At 39.1% G+C, this 14,692-nt stretch overlaps 1 long non-coding RNA gene across 1 annotated transcript; it reads left to right on the forward strand.

Moving 5' to 3' along the window:
• Window positions 1–3,699: 3,699 nt before the first annotated feature.
• Window positions 3,700–9,470, forward strand: LOC148418661 (uncharacterized). Its single transcript, XR_015866690.1, has 3 exons — window positions 3,700–3,749; window positions 8,764–8,796; window positions 8,894–9,470. It is a non-coding gene; the product is annotated as an uncharacterized LOC148418661 (long non-coding RNA).
• Window positions 9,471–14,692: the final 5,222 nt, after the last annotated feature.

The following is a 14,692-nucleotide window of genomic DNA, read 5'->3' on the forward strand; positions in this document are numbered from 1 at the left end:
AAGCGCGTTGCAAGGTTGCCTTTGCGGAGGAGACAAAGCAGCGCCGTTCGTCTGTAAGTGGGATGCGCTGATGCCCACTGACATAAATAGGTCCTGCATATTTGCTAACACATTGCCTGGATATATTGGGATGTGTTAAATGTGTGTTTTTACAATAGACTCACGCAACTTCTGCAGTTGGATTTGTTGTGCAAACGAAATGGAACGTACAGAAACACTGAATATTTCACGATAACCTTGCTGGCGTGGGCCGCCTTTTATGTTTATGACAGATGTGACAACGATATCACGCAAAGGCAGCATTCTGGATTAGTGCTTAACACGTCTCTGTTTGCATCTTCTCCGCATGTTTGTTGTCTTTTTTTGTGCCAGATTTGGCAATTTTTCACACTTCACAAAAGGGCTGCAGTGATTCAATATTTTTGTATTCAGATATCCCACTGAAAATTTTAATGAATAATCAGATAAAAGTGTAATAAAAGGAGCTGTAAATTGATTAAAACATTTTAAAATGGGTGCCAAATTTTCCTGAATTGATCATGAATCACCTCATCATTTATATGTTTTTTTTGCCCAATTTACCTTTGTAATTTTTTTTTTAATTGGGTGTTTTTGCATTCGGAGATGCCACTGAAAATCTAATAATCAGATTTAAAAAAGATAAAGGTGCTATCTAGCGAGTAATTTTTTTTTACTCAAAAAAAGTGTGTTTTGTTTTTTTTTAGAAATTCTCAATCATCATGTAAAAAATATTTCCTTTTAAAGACTGTTTTAATAGCATTCTTTGATCCTTCAGTATAACTATTTTTCTGTAAAATACAACTAGAGTGGACCCCGCTTTACAAAACTAATCCATTCTGGGATTGGGATCGTATGGCGAAATCGTCGTATGATGGACAATAGACACCTATGTTAATTAGCTAATGCGTCTAAAACCCCAAGTAAAAACAAAATCAAAATTGGATATACATATTAAAAATTTGGAACAAAATAGTATAATAAGTGCTACTTATATATAATATACATGTATACAATTACATAACATCATAATTAAAAAATATATAAAGGAAAAATTATATTTTATTTACCTTTGAGTGACGTTGACTTGAGCTACATATGGCCATAATCCTTAGAGAGGGTAGCCTAGCCTAGCCTAGCCTAGCCTTCTTTGTACTGTGTTTCTTGATTATCTCTAGCTTCATTCCCATTCTAATCAACTTTTTACTTCTAACTTTAACGTCACTAAATCTTGGGACCCACGGCTAACCCATTCAATTATGAATTAAGCAGTAAAGTGCACAATAAATACGATATTGTAAGCTTTCACATGAGATCAAGTCTTTAGCTTGTCGGCATCTTAGTGACACCGTGACGCCGACCAGCATCTTAGCGATGCGTTGCAGCGCAAGCAGTTTGACGCCAACAGAACATCAGAGCAATGACCTAAAAACGCCTGAAGAGGGAGGCAAAACAACATAAACACAGCCAACCCTACAGGTCATGACGGTTCTTGATGCCGTAAAGTGTGAAAAAAAGCCGTAGAGGGGGACGAGAAAACGTAGCATTCCACTTCGTAACGTGAAAAAAACGTAAGCCAGGGACGCCGTAACCCGTGGGTCCACTGTACGAACAACCCACTTAAAAAGAATCTTTGACGTCCATAGCCGTCAACGGCAGTGAATGAGTCAAGAGACCTTACTGGTCTTCTGAACAAAAAGCTCCTTTAGTAAAATGAGTTGACCTCTGTTATTACTTCTAATTAAGACAACGTGTTGAGGTACTAAAATGAGCTCTTTAGCGCCTTCGAATGAGATGCGAGCGTGCAAACGTGCAGCCCGCCTATACGTTTTCATCAGGTGAGGAAAATAATTAGGCCTGAGTAAATGTTTGTTCTCATCCCTCCGCCGCTTTTCTCTCTGCTTCCGTGCTGTCGATAGCGTTTGGAAGATGAAAGAGGCGTTTAGGTGAAATACAATAAAGGCATTTCTGGCCCCAGGCACACAGACTTTGGATCGATAGCCGTCGGCCATGTTTTCCTGTAACTAACATACATGAATACATTTACGAGATGGATCTGTTGTTAGTCACAAAGACTTTTTTTTTCTTTTCTCCTTAATGATTTGAAAGCAGCACTGCGAGAAAAAAAACATCAACCTTTTTACATTTAACCCATCCAATCCTAAATGCGGGTTTTTACGTCTTTTAAGTGTTAAAAATGGCGGTTACCAAATGAATTAAGTTCAAAAGTAATGAATTACTTAAAGTAATTAGAAGTAAATTACATCACTTGCGGACGTTAATGATAAAAGTAAAAAAAAAATGCACGAGAAGAAGATTGACCTTATTGTGTTGTTTACATTTAACTCATTCAATCCCAAAGACGGATTTTTACATTTTCCAAGTCTTGACATTCAATCCGAGGTACAATTTTTATTTTCTCTTAAAGTATTTGGCTAAAGGCCAAAAAAAGTCTCTCACGATTTGAATGAAGTCCAAAATGGATCGATTACTTCATGTAATTTAAAAGTAAATTACTTTAGTACTTTAATAATGAAAATAATGATGCACAAGAAGAACATTGACCGTAATTTCACCTTTTTCAAGTGTTTGGCTGGACGAGCTAAAAATGCTTTATACTATATGAATGAAATACAAAAGTAATCAATTAGTACTTTAGTACATTAATAATTAAAACAAAATAAAAATGACGAGAAGGACATCGACCTCATTGTGTCCTTAATATTTAACTCATTCAATCCCAAAGATTGATTTTTACATTCTGTTGTTGTTGTTGCTGTTTTTAGCAAGATTGGTTTTATTCTTTTGCTGTAGTTTTTACATTTTTGTTGCGTCACGTTTTGGTGCGTCATACACGGTAAGAGAAAATTTAGGTTGTGTCCTTGACGCAGGTGCGTCTTATATTTAGGGAATTACGTTAACATACCTTTTTGGTTTTTGTTTTTCATGTGCAAACATATGCTCTAGTTTAGACAGATTTTTGCCTTTAGGTTGAACATGTCACAAGGCTTTGTTTGATTCATTGTCAAATCCTCTTTTATGTATATTCAATGCCGCCCTGACAAAAAAAGTCTAGCGGCAGGTGTAGCCAGGGGCAAAGCAAGTGAGCCTTTCTTTCAAAGGCTACGCATGCACTGGTGCTGACAAAACTTGAAAAGCCAGCTGGCTTTTGTGAATGCTTTCATAAAAATGCCTTTTTTTTTTTTTTTTTACCCATTTAAAACAACGGCTGTGTTCACTTCATTCTTTGGGTCATGAGAAGTGAGAGTACACATCTGATTAGGGCTCGGGGCTTATTAAATATGGATAGTCCGTGTTCCTGCTTTGGTTTGTAAAAATGTCTCACTCTCATTGCCGTCTGATGGATGATAAAGATGTTATGAACATGACTAATTTCACCCTCAAGGCGGTTTATATGCGCACACTCCAATGGAAAATTGTCAGGAAAAGCTCCATCGCTATAAGTAAATGCGCATTGATTTTAAGCTTATGTGATGCAATGTGGAATATAGCCTGTGCAATAATCAGGACAGTATTTTTTTTTCTGCTAACGCCAAACATGAAAGCGTAAATCTTCTTTATGCATGTTAACTAATAACATCATTTTTGGCCCAATCAGCTGCCAGCTTTTTCCTTGTATCCTACACCTCAATAATTCCCCGCAGCCCATTAACACTGACCACTTCACTGGCCCACATGTCCTTGTAACACAAAGGGCTTTCCAATAAAAGGTATGCATAAAAACAATTTAAGAAAAGACACTGTGCTGCCACATTCTATCTGTCTATCTTGCATAAAAACAATTTAAGATAAGAAAAGACACTGTGCTGCCACATTCTATCTATCTATCTATCTATCTATCTATCTATCTATCTATCTATCTATCTATCTATCTATCTATCTATCTATCTATCTATCTATCTATCTATCTATCTATCTATCTATCTAGCTAGCTATCTAGCTATCTAGCTATCTAGCTATTCGTCTATCTATTAGCTCGCTAGATAGCTACAGTATATATATCGAGGTTACTAGCTATTCGTCTTTCTAGCTTCCTAGCCCGCTAGCTTTCACAATAGTTATTGAGCAATTGATTGATCTCTCTTTATACTAGCTAGCTAGCTATTGAGCTATCTAACTAGCACACCAGCTTTTGAGCCATTGATTGATCTTTCATTATATTAGCTAGCTAGCCATCTAGCTATTGAGCTGTAACATCGCCATCTCTGCTTCTGTCTGGACAGCACAAATTTTAGATTCGAATAACACTACTAATTTTTACCATCACCCTCCCATCAGCGGAAATTATCTGTCAACGGCAACATTTTCCATTGGTGGCTTTTATGTTTTTCTTGTCAACAACTTTCAAACATATATAGGGTTCAGCGCCTTTTACCAATTATATGTCCGCCGGTCAGATTGTGGTACTGATTGGTTTAATGCGCAGGTCGAAAAATTGACCTGTGCTAAAAGCTTTACTAAACTCGTTAAAATAAAGAACAGGTAAATATAGGACATTTTCATTTATCAGTTTGAAAAACAACCTAAAAGCATGACTGAAAGGTAGAAAATATATTTGTAGCCTAGAAACCAAGTGCTCAAAGCTAAGGCCAGCGGTTCTCAAATGACCCCTGGGGGTACATTAAGACTCTTATAAACAGGTTTTTGCCAGTATCGGCAAATCAAATTGAACAGTAGAGGTTTCTTTTCAAATGAAGGGAAAATTAATTGGAACATAAAACAAATAATAGCTTTGGTGTTACGAGTGTCACAGATTTTAAAATGATTTTCACAAATTTGTGATGCCTTGACAGGAACGTTTTTTTTTTGCTTTCAAATTAAGAGCAAATTCGATTGAACACAAAGCACTTTTTGCCCATTGTTGTTATTGTGACTGGTTTAATGCCTTTATTTTGTTCACTTTCAAATGATTCGGAAGAAAAAAAGTAAACACACTGTGCTTCATGATCCATCTTGTTGAGTTGCTGCGGAAAATCTGCTGTGAAAAAAGGCTGAGAAGCACAAATTGAGCATTGCATGAAAAAGACACTTGACTATTCTCGTTTTAATGATGTTGAAGACAATGGTCACCATGCCTTGACCCGAGGTGAATTGACTATCCCAAAGATGAGGCAACATCACACCCAAATATGTCAAGCTCCTCCCTGTGTGCGGTGGCTGGAAGCCGTGAAATTCTTACACAAACTTGTGCCATCAATAGTTGCGTCTCTTTTTTCCAGATCCTTAATTTGCTCTGGCTTGGACTCTATCTCATTTTGCCTTTGCTTGTGTGACTCTGAGTGTGTGTCGGTGTTTGTGTGAGTGTGCCTTTGTTTTTTGGAACTTGGTGGGGACAAGAGACTGGGTTTTACTGTCTTTGTGGGGACCTCTTGGACTTGGGAGAACCAAATGCATTATATCAATAGCATGCCCCCACTTAGAAAAACCCTTGGTTGGTTAGTGAGAGTGTGTGTGTGGGTCCACCTTTGTTTTTTTGCTACTTTGTGGGGACCAAACTCTGGGTATTACTGTCTTTGCTGTGAGCTCTTTACTTGTGAGGACCATATGCATTATGTCAGTGGAATGTCCCCACTAAGAAAGAAAAACTGTGGGTTTTTGTGTGTGCGCATTTTTGGTTTTTGCTCCTTGGTGGGGACCAAAGCCCCAGTTTTACTGTCTTTTTGGGGAGCTCTTGGACTTGTGGGGACCAAACATAATGGAGATGGATGTCCCCACTACGTTAGAAAACCCCTTTTGTTGGTTTGTGTGTGTGTGTGTGTGTGTGCGCGCACCCTCTTTGTTTTTGCAGGATAACGTGGACCAACTCTGGGGTTTTACAGTTTTCGTGGGGAACTCTTGCACTTGAGCCAGTTCAGACTTCTTTTTGAGGGTCAATGCATGGGTTAGGGTTGAGTTTAGGATTAGGCAATTTGTTGTGATGGTTCAAGTTAAGGCCTAGGAAACGAATTATGACAATGAGAAGTATACACTATGACAGAAAAAAAATACCCGTGTGTGTGTGCGTGCCTGCGTGCCTTTGATTTTACTACTTTTTGGGGACATCCTGTACTTGTGATGACCAAATACATTATGCCAAAAGTTTGTCCCCACTTTGATAGAAAAACCCGAGGTTCACGTGTGCATGTGTGTGTTCCTTTACGGCTGTGCTAGAGAGAACCGATTTAAGTTTTCTACCAACATTGTGAGCACATTTTGGAGAAGTGAGGACATTTCTGCTGGTCCTCACTTTTTAAGGGTCGAGACTTGCTTTTTAGAAAACAGCTTTGAATTGGGTTAGGGTAAGGAGCTTGGAAATACATTGTATCATGCGTACAAACGTGTGTGTGTGTGAGAGAGCGAAAGATCCAGTTTTGGGATTAATTTCAAAGATTTTACCCCCTAGGCACCAGGCTGTGTGAAAAGCAACCCCCGGCAATTTGAAAGCCTCTGTCTACGCTGACAAAGAGTCATATGCATGCAATCAATTGCCCAGCGTAATTGTCAAAAAGGATTTTTCTGTGCCGTTGTTATCTTACGTACAAACATGCGCCCCGGGCGTTGAAATGAAGCTCATTTATCTCCGTTGTAAGGTCTGCGACTTGAAAAGAGCATGACACAAATTGATCCCGGGTCAGAGGAAATTCAATGTGGAAAAATAAATCAAATATTGATAGGCGGAGGACTCGTCTTCCCGTACATGTATTATACATACGTCGCCATCAAGGTCTAACATTGCTGAGAGTGACGGTCATTTGGATTTGCCAAACCACTATTTTTTACAGTGTGTCTTGTGAGGGTGGATGGATCCTTTTATTGACGGATCATTAACGTATTCAATCCCAAAGACGTAGTTTTCCGTTGTTTTTTTTTTTTAAAAGAATCCAGAAATGTAATGCCAGATACCTTTTCATATTTGTACACACACACATATATATATAGCAGGTACTATATATATATATATATATATATATATATATATATATATATATATATATATATATATATATATATATATATATATATATATATATATATATATATATATATATATATATATATATATATATATATATATATATATATATATATATATATATAGTACCTGCTATTGAATGGTTGTTTTTGTTGTTTTTTTTTCCAGTCTTCCGAGTGACATGTTTACATTATTATTGTATTCACACAATACGTTAATATGGTTGTTTGGGAAAGAAGAATTTTGGCGTTTTCATTCCTCGCAATCACTTTGAAAAGCCACTATATGCCCACAACACCTTTCTCATTTTGTCGTCAAAAGCCAACATCAACACCTTTCCAGTTTACAAAACATTTTCCTTTTGCGGTTTTTCATTTGAGGAATGAAATCCAAAGAGCCACATTGTCGCCGTGGGAAAAGGGAGTTTCATTGTTGGCGCAAATGGTAAAATGGAAGGGCGGCTGAAGGAAATGGAAGGCAGACAGCCAGATGAGTGAGTGGGCAGGCCGGCGAGGCGGCGGCACAATGCGGGAAGGTTCATGGGTGCGGAGCGGGCCGGGTAGCAGAAAGGTGCATGAGTGGGTGATGAGACATATGGGAAGAAGGGTGGAGAAAAGAATATTCAGGAGAGCAACATTAGTCACAGACAAAATGAGGACAGAGGTAACTAGTTAAGCAAGCAGCATGGCTAAGGACGGGAGGGATGAAAAATCGTCCGCGAGATGAGTGGGCGCCGAGCTGCTGCGCGGGTTCAACTTGTCTGAAAGACATGCCTCCGGTTTTAGGGAGATGCGAAGCCGGAGTGAACCCACGTGTGATCGGAAGCGTTTTAATCCTGTATAACGCCGACTCGAATGTGGATGAGCTTTACAATGTTTTGCGTTGCTGTTACAGGTCTGCGTGTCTGTCTGTCTGTCTGTCTGTCTGTCTATCTATCTATCTATCTATCTATCTATCTATCTATCTATCTATCTATCTATCTATCTATCTATCTATCTATCTATCAATCCATCCATCCATCCATCCGTCCGTTCGTCCGTCCGTCCGTCCCTCTGTGTAGCTCGCTATGTAGTTCACTAGCTAGCTAGTTTAGTAGCTAACTACTTAAGTAGCTAACTAGCTAGTCTATCTCTCTCTCTCTCTGTCTTTCTGTATGTCTGTCTGTGTAGCTAGCTATTTAACTAGCTCTGTAGCTAGCTATGTAGTTAACTAGGTAGCTAGTTTAGTAGCTAACTACTTCAGTAGCTAACTAGCTAATCTATCTGTCTGTCTGTCTGTCTGTCCGTCTGCCCGTCCGGCCGTCCGTCCGTCCATCTAGTTCAGTAGCTTTCTACTTCGGTAGTTAGCTCAGACTGTCCGTTTGGTTACCTAGCTATCGAGCCAGCTAACTCTTGAGCGATGTCTTTGTAGCGAGCTAACTCTCTATCTATCTAGATAGCTATCAAGTTAGCTAGCCATCACGCTAATAAGTTATCGAGCTCCCGAGCTAGCTATTGAGCGATCTGTCAATATATTAAGCTAACTAGCTATCTAACTATGGCGTGATCCATCCATCCATCCATGCATCTATCCCTTAGTAACCGCGATCTATCTATCAGCAACTCCGGTCCGTTATCATTAATTAAAAGCATGTGCTCTGCGAAAGCACCTCACTGCAATGCAATAAAGCAAGTTTATAGTCCTCCACTGCCCACATTCTTTTTATCCACTTTTCATCTCCATGACAAAATGCCCTCTCCGTGCTAAAGTCGTAACTCTCTGCCCACTGACAGCTCCAGCATTACGACTGCGGGGAAGCGGCTGAGGTGAGAGCGTTTATACCAAATGGGAGGTAACAACCGGGCTCCTTAAAGTCCTCATGGCAGTCATAGATTATAGACTTTCCTACTCTCTTCCCGGCAGGCTGACAGCACGCATCAATATGCATGCTGATCAGTTTAGGTGGGGACGAGGCGAGCCGGGATCGTATGGCTGAAAAAAAGAAGCCGGTCCCACAGCTGCCGGCGCAGCCCAGGCGCCTCGGACTGGAGCCGTTCGATAGACGGCGACGGGCTGAGGTGACTGATATGACTGGAACCCGGGCTTTGCATTCATCAGCTTTTCGTGTGTACCATGTATTCCTTTAGTGCGACCGTACGGTATCACGGTCATTCTCGTGCAAATAGGCTCCCGTTGGAACGTGCCCGGGAAAATTCTTTATGAGGGATTTTTCCTGTCATTCATCATCATTTGTTTAGACGCTGTTTAAGAGCAATTGTTTTTTGTTTTTTTAGAGGAAACATCAAAAACAGGCTGGATTGTGAGCCTTCATTTTCAGGACAAAAGAGGACCTCTTGTATTTGGGGAATCATGCAGAGGTCGGCAACTTAATTTTTTTGCTGGGCCGACATTCGTTAGACCCCGCCCCCTTTCCGTCATTGTCGGCCATCATTTTTTTCAAACCTGGCAACATTGTAATTGTCAATCCGTTGGGATATTTTTGCCCACTGCTAGAGGGCGACATTTGACTTTTGAAATTTTGTTCTGGTCCGTAATTCGTCAGGCTCTGGTCTACTTCTGTGGTCACTCATACAAACTCTTTTTTTCTGTTTTGGTACTGGCATTTAGAATTAAAACCATGTCTGTGGTTCTACAGTTACACTGCAATTGAAACACGACACAATAATATAAGTGTAACACGAAAAGAAAGCCAGTTAAGGGGTTTAACCCTAGGCTATAATACACCATCGTGTTTATTACCCCACATCTGAGGAAATGCAGCAATATAGCAGGCAAACATCCAAATTAGTTAAATTATATATTCAGTGAGCAAAGAGGGGCATGGCAGGCTGACGGACTTAAGTTATGATGTAATGTCGATCTCAACGATTACGACGACGGGCGAAAATTGCAATTCCGACATTTTTGATTCGCCGTTACCTTTAGCGTTCCCGTCATCCGTCGGTCCGTCGGCAAAATGGGACGGATAGTCCGTCGGTGCTGACAAGGTGCCCACCTCTGGGATTACGCTATACGATAAGTATACGCCACACTTCCCGTATATCCCTCCGCGGAAGGTCCCAAGCGCTTACATTAATTATAAAGCCAGCTCGGTGTTTCATTCATAACACAGATAGTTAGCCCCATTATTTGCACATTAGCCGTCGCCTCCCAGCCCCATTACCATTTTCGGCGTACCCCTGATGAGCAATCTCCAGCCATCTGCTAGCTCAGACATACGGATGTGACTTTTCTGTAATCAAATGATTTTATTGCTCCGGCGGTGTAGTCGCACCGTAATTGGATCCGTTACAAAACCGCCATGTGAACATCGTTCATTTGCATGTACCTGGAACCGGTTCGCTGTTACATGGGAACAAAAATTCGATGTCACCCTGCTCTTTGAGTCGACCCGACAAATTCTGAAGGCTTTCAGCCGCGACGTGAATGTGCCCTTGTCTTTCCATCTTGGTGTAGCGGCTCCATCTTTCTCTTTCCTCTGTTGGCTCTGCCCGTCTGCCTGTTTCTGTACACGCCTGTCACCTTTCTGTCTTCCTTGCCATGTCTCTTTCTCCTTTGACTGCTCTCCTCTGTCCAGGCAGAACCAATTTCCCTCTCTTGTGTGTGACTTTCATGCTCCTTTTCTCCTCCCAAACACCATTGTTTGGCTCCTTTGGAAGCCGGCTTTCCTCTTCCCAGTCCCACATGGATTACCATTTACTACACATTTCATAACGGGGCTGTAATAAAAGACGGTATTCACTTGGTTTCCCGGGGAGCGGTAAGCAGAAGGCACCTCTCCCCAAGGTCACCACGGAGAGATATTGTCCACCTTAATTCATTTGGGGGCTATGCCAAGTACTTTGGCTTGCCTTCTATTTTGCATCAACCCAGGTGTTATTTCGGATTACAGTGTGCACTCACACAGGCAAATAGATCGTCTGTAATCAGGTTAGTGGAATGGAGACGCATCTTCTCACCCAGTTCAGGAAATTATAAACCTCAGGATCAGTTTTTACTTGCGGGACTCTGAGAAGAAAGGGAGCCAAGTGTGACTGGAAATGACTGTGAGCACTGGGGTTATAAGTAGCGGGGCGGTCGGCTGCAGTGAAAATAGTGAGGGGAATCACAACTCAAACTACTTGCCAAAACTCAGGGTGGTCCACTGTACATCTCTTTCATCCTCCTGGATAAATCTCTGGAGATGGATGTCAGACGGAGAACCGTATTCTCCTCTGACCAAGCCTATTCATTTGTGACCACTATTGTGTCCATTCTGTCTCGGCAAGACAGCAAATTTTGCATCCCATGCAACATCGTTGGAAAGACCGGGATGTCCTCTATTGAGGACAGGAGGACTTGGTAGGGTGGCTCAAATGAGTCAAAAGATATACCATATTTTCTGCATTATAAGGAGCACTACTCTTTAAAAGAGTTTGCATATATAAGGCGCAACGCATTATTAGGCGCATAGAATAGAGGCTACAATAGTTACTTGGGTTGCGTTATGCATCCACTAGATGGAGCTAAAGGGAATATCAACAAAACTTCAGCTAAGTCAAACTTTATTAACAGACAATGATAAATTAAGGATGAAGATGATTTGCGGAGCGCACGATCTAAAGAATGGGAAATTGCAACAAAAAAAGAAACCTTAAAATACGTTGTTTTGTTTATTTAAAGACAGTTTCTGGATTTATTCTTTAAAATGCACATTTTTTTAAACGTAACTCGCGGTTTTTGTTCCTTGTTCTCGTATTTACTCAAAATTGAAGCCTATATAAAATATTGAAATTTCAAACAGGGAGTTTTAAAAATTTTAACTGTAAAAAATATATTTTCAGATTTACAAATACAACAGTTTGTTAAGTCACGACACACTGCTGGGAACAATTTCAAAATAAAAGCGTAGCTAGCTATTTGTGTTTGTTTATTATCTGGTAAACTACAATTTATTTAAAAGTTTCTGTCATGCAGAAAACTTGTTAAAATTGGCTCTACATATTTTTTTTCTCATTTCGGGGCTTACGTAGAACAAAAAAAGAAATGTCCACTACGGTCAATGCAAATGCTTACGCTGGGTTTTCAGGAGGTTAAATGATGATTTTCAATTTCAGTTAGTTTCCTTATTGTCTTTTCCGTGATCCGTCTCGCTGCCAAAATTCATCAGATAAATTACTCAAATCAATTGCGGAGGAGCCGTTTCGCTCGCTGACCTCACCACCCACAGACGGGAAATAATGAGGAAGCGTTTACAGTTAACATCGCATTCCTGTGGGTGGAAAGATAACAATGGCGAAGAACCAAATAATAATACGTTACTACTCTCCGGATCTTGGGACGTATAAAGTAATAATTAATGTATGTGAGTCATTTCCCCTGAGCTTGTACTTTCATTTTAAAAACATATTGTTGTGGATGCACAAAGCATTGTTTTGAAGAAAAAGCTCCGCCTTTCTTCTCAAAGAACAATATTGATACAAAGCAAAGACAAATACAGTTTGAAGGATCGCTCTAATTTATTGCAAATGCAGTCCTTTCACCTGAGTGTATCATAAATCAGATTTTAACATCCAATCTCGCGGAAATTGCTCTGCATGCTGCCGGGTCCACATTGTAGTCATGAGGGTCCCATATAGCGTTGCTCCATTCCCGATCGCATCTGTGCACAGTGGCTCTATCGCTGAAAGATGGGAGTGCCACAATAAGTTGCTTTTTTTTTTTTATTGTGAGGACGTGATATCCATTTTTGCATGTAGTCTCAGATGTTTACCGACATATTTATCCGTATAAAACCACATACTTCTATGTTTCCATACGGCAGTGGTTCTCAATCTTTTTGTACCCTCTGTGAAATATGTTTTAAGCCAAGTTAAAAAAAAAAAATAATAAAATATGCCATCAGTGTTTGATTTATTAAACTTTAGACCCTTTTAAACTTCATTTGTATTGGTCCACGAAAAAATAATCAACCTCTTTTGGTTCATAAAAGAAATCTGTTGTCAAAAAGAAATACTTTCCTTATTAATAACTATTTTCCCACACACAAAAAATCAATTATTATTATCAATAAATATTTGTCCATAGGAAAAAATATTTTAAAAATTGTCCTGTTTTGGGTTTACAGATCTGTTCAGAAAAATAAATCATTAACTTTATTATTAATACATATTTGCCAACAAAACATAATCAACATAACGTGTTCTCAAAAATTATTTTAGATACATATTTGCCCATATTAAACATAAAGCGTCCTATCTGTTATCAAAAAACAATAACTTAATTAGTAATAGTTAAAGTATTTGTCCAACAATATTTGTACAACAATAATCAACATAAAGTGTCAGACCTGTTATAAAAATGAAATAATTAATATTTGTCCATGGAAAAACATTACACTTAAAGCCTTCTCTTTTGGGATCACAGTATAGAGATGTGTTCACAAAAATAAATCACGAACTTGACAGGTAACGAGCGGTGGCACGTGACAAGTTGGGTCGAAACATTCTAGTTTTTCCAATAATGAATGTGAATAACCAATTGACCATTAATTTTGTTTTAGGAACTTATATTTTCCTGAAACAATGAATGAACTCAATAAATATTTGTAAAGGATTTTGGCACATTTGTTTGTTTAATTTAAAATTTCGAGCTCCTCTAGGCATAACATAAATGTACTATCTGGCATTTAAGCAGAGGTGTGTAGATCTTTTATATCCACTGTGTACACGTATAGCGCTGTAGCTATGCTAGTATCTAGATAACATTCATTCAGGTAAAGAATTATAGCAAGCAGGACCGCGCTTAGTAAATGCCCCTTTAGTGGGGTCTGTTTCTATTCTGGGCACAGGCACACAAAGCCGCCGTCTTTAGTCAGCGAACTGAAGAAGAAATATGTATGATGAGACTGTACCAAGTAGAACCTTACAAACATCAGGGAAGAATTCAGAGGAAATGAATTGTCGAAGGGAGATTCAATAAAATGATTTGAGCTGGAATTACCATTTATGTTATATAAATACAGGTGATATATATGGACAGTGAGAGTGGTTTTATTTTATGATTTTGACATTATAGATCTCAAGAATTCAAGAATTCTCATATTTGAAGAAACTCCAAGGGCTACATCCAGATTTTAGATAAAACAAACATGCTTTAAAAATAATGACTGAATTATTTAAATCTCTACTATGATCCCAAAAGAGGACGCTTTATGTTGATTTTTTTTCTGTGGACAAATATTTGTGTATAAATACCGAATTTTTGAGTCTATAAGGCGCAAGTTTTTTCTCATGACTTGAGACCTGCGATTTAAAGTCCTGTGCGGCTTATGTGCAGATTTTTTTTTTTCTGCGAGCCTCCAGGAGGCAGTCCACCACTAAAACAAATGTGATACATATCTCATGTTATGACCTGTGGCTTATAGTACGGTGAGGCTTATCCGTTTTTTTTTTTTGCTCATTTTTTGCCGGTGCAATTTATGGTCAAAATAATCTGGTATTTCTTTTTGAGAACAGGTTTGAGATTTTATGTTGATTATTGTCTGTGGACAAATATCAATCAATACTGAAGTTAATGTTTTATTTTTGTGTGAACAGATCTCTAATCCCATAGAAGACGCCTTGTGTTGAAATTTTTCATTTATAATGATTTCTTTTTGAGAACAGGTCCGACACTTTATGTTGCTTTTTTTTGCGGAGGAATATTTATGAATCATGAAGC

The sequence above is a fragment of the Hippichthys cyanospilos genome, chromosome 9, assembly GCF_059441005.1.
Source record: "Hippichthys cyanospilos isolate Australia breed blue-spotted pipefish chromosome 9, RoL_Hcya_1.0, whole genome shotgun sequence".
NCBI classification, from domain to species: domain Eukaryota; kingdom Metazoa; phylum Chordata; class Actinopteri; order Syngnathiformes; family Syngnathidae; genus Hippichthys; species Hippichthys cyanospilos.